Source organism: Lynx canadensis, chromosome B2, assembly GCF_007474595.2.
Source record: "Lynx canadensis isolate LIC74 chromosome B2, mLynCan4.pri.v2, whole genome shotgun sequence".
NCBI classification, from domain to species: Eukaryota; Metazoa; Chordata; class Mammalia; order Carnivora; family Felidae; genus Lynx; species Lynx canadensis.
Window position 1 is genome coordinate 113,361,104 of NC_044307.1, and position 2,511 is coordinate 113,363,614.

Below are 2,511 nucleotides of genomic sequence, written 5' to 3' on the forward strand. Positions count from 1 at the left end.
CTGGAATCTCTCTTTGGTTCTCTCTCTCTCTCTCTCTCTTTATTTTTTTAATAGATCACTCAATTTCTTGGTCCTGATACACAGATATTTAATCCTTGCATTTCTAGAATAACCCAGAGCCATGCAGGCAACAATAGCTTTAGGTCTGAATTTTTTCTAACCTCGTAACTAGTCATTTCATTTTATCATGAAATAAACATCTACTGGACAATGATGAATTTGCTTAAGTCTAGTGGCTCATTCTCTTGCTTCTCTCTTTTTTTTCTGATGAATACACATATGTATGGAATTTTTTTCTCACCAGCTATAAGCACATGAATGATAAAAGGAAGAAATCGTGATAAACTTCCAATACTTGTATCAGCATCATTATGGCTGATGTGGATGATTGCTTTTACCACACTACTATAACATCATACATAATTAATGTTAAATGTTACATATTCAGTGCATATGAAGAAAAGAAGGAAGAGGTGAAAGAATTTATTCTGAGATCTTTGAGAAGTTGTTTGACTTAGTAAAATTGGAGGCTGTGGTTTTAGACAGACTTATCTCTAGCAGTAACTGCCTTACTATGTAATCTTGGGCAAAATTAATCTCTCTAAGCCTCAGTTTCTTCATCTGCAAACAAGGAATGCAATATAACCTAATTCACAGGGTTATTGAAAACCATAACCGGGATGATCTATACCAAAGCCTTAGCATAGCACATGAAACAATGTTAAATTCCAAAGATCCGATCAAAACAAAAAAATAAAACATTGTCATCCAAATTAATCTTATCCATAAAATGGAGATAATAATAGCTCATTTTAAGGGATGTCGTGAGGAATACATGACTTTATGTATGTAAATTGCCTAGCCAAAATGCTTAAAACAAACTAGATAATCAAAAAATGATAGCTATTATCCCCACTGGATTTACCATTGAGATGAGGTCATCTTTTACTTGCTTAGGTTTTAAAGTGCTTATGATTTGGAGCCCTCTGGTGCTCATATTGGACACTGCAATTTTGGATCAGTAGGTGGTAAGCAGATTTTGATCAGTATTTCCTCAAAGTATCGTCATTTACATGCTATTTTTCCATATCCAAAAAGCAGTTATTTAGTTAATATTTTTATGTAAAGAAAAACTCATCTCCCAAACCAGTTTTCTATTAGTCATAAATGGAAAATCAGTAGGTTTTTAACATATATAACTATGTTAAACTTATAATAATTACATAGAAAATTCAATTTCAGGGGGCGCCTGAGTGGCTCAGTGGGTTAAGTGTCTGACTTTGGCTCAGGTCATGATCTCACAGTTCTTGGGTTTGAGCCCCACATCGGGCTCTGCACTGACAGCTCAGAGCCTGCTTCAGATCCTCTCTCTCTCTCTGCCCGTCCCCTGCTCACCTGCTTGCTCTCTCTCTCAAGAATAAGTTAACATTTTATAACAAAAAAGAAAGAAGAAAGAAAAAGAAAGAAGAAAGAAAGAAAGAAAGAAAGAAAGAAAGAAAAAAATAAGAAAATTTCAATTTCAGTACCAATCAGAATCATATCTCATACAACATTTTGGGGAATTTCATTTTATATCAATAAATTTCATGATATGAAGAGTTAAGGAAAGCTTCACAAAAGGAACAATTTAAAAAAAAAACCAGAATCCTAAAGAATTATGAGACATTAGTTTGGTGGGCAACAGGACAAAGGACTTTCCCAACACAGATTAAAGTACAACTAAAGATACAAAATTGTGGAAACGCTGAGTCATTGGGGAAGCTGCAAGAAGTTACAAATGCACCCAGATGGCAAGTGAGTAATTGGCTGGTGGCGGGTCATACATGAAGAGAGGTGGGTCTGGCCATAGCAGGGAGGGCCTTCTGTGTCCTGCAGAAGTCATCATGGAAGAATAGAGTTCCATGATATTTTACTAAATGTTTTCCCTCATCACCCCCCAAAATATGTATGTGTAAGGGGTGGAGGAGCTTGTGGTGTCAAGTTTGGTAAATGCTGAGCTAAACCAAATTAATCAGCTAAAACTGCAGGAATGGGGACACCTGGGTGGCTCCGTCTGTTAAGCATCTGACTTCAGCTCAGGTCATGATCTCATGGTCTAGTCTGTGAGTTCCAGCCCCGCATCGGGCTCTGTGCTGACAGCTCAGAGTCTGGAGCCTGCTTCAGATTCTGCGGCTCCCTCTCTCTGCACCTCCCCTGTTAGCACTCTCTCTCTCTCTCTCTCTCTCTCAAAAATAAATAAAAATTTTTAAAAAACCTGCAGGAATCATCACAGCACTATAAAACTCTAAGAGAGAATTATAATATGCAGATTTCCCAGCAATATGCTTAATTTTGGAGTCATTTCTTTAATGTTGACTTATTTGTTTATATTTATTTAGGAACAATGTATATGGTATCAAGCAGAATAAATTTTGAGAAATGCCCCTAAGTTACGGAGGGTTTTTGTTTTGTTTTGTTTTTTTTCACAAAGACAGTAATAACATGATTAGACCTGTGCTTTAGAAAGATCAC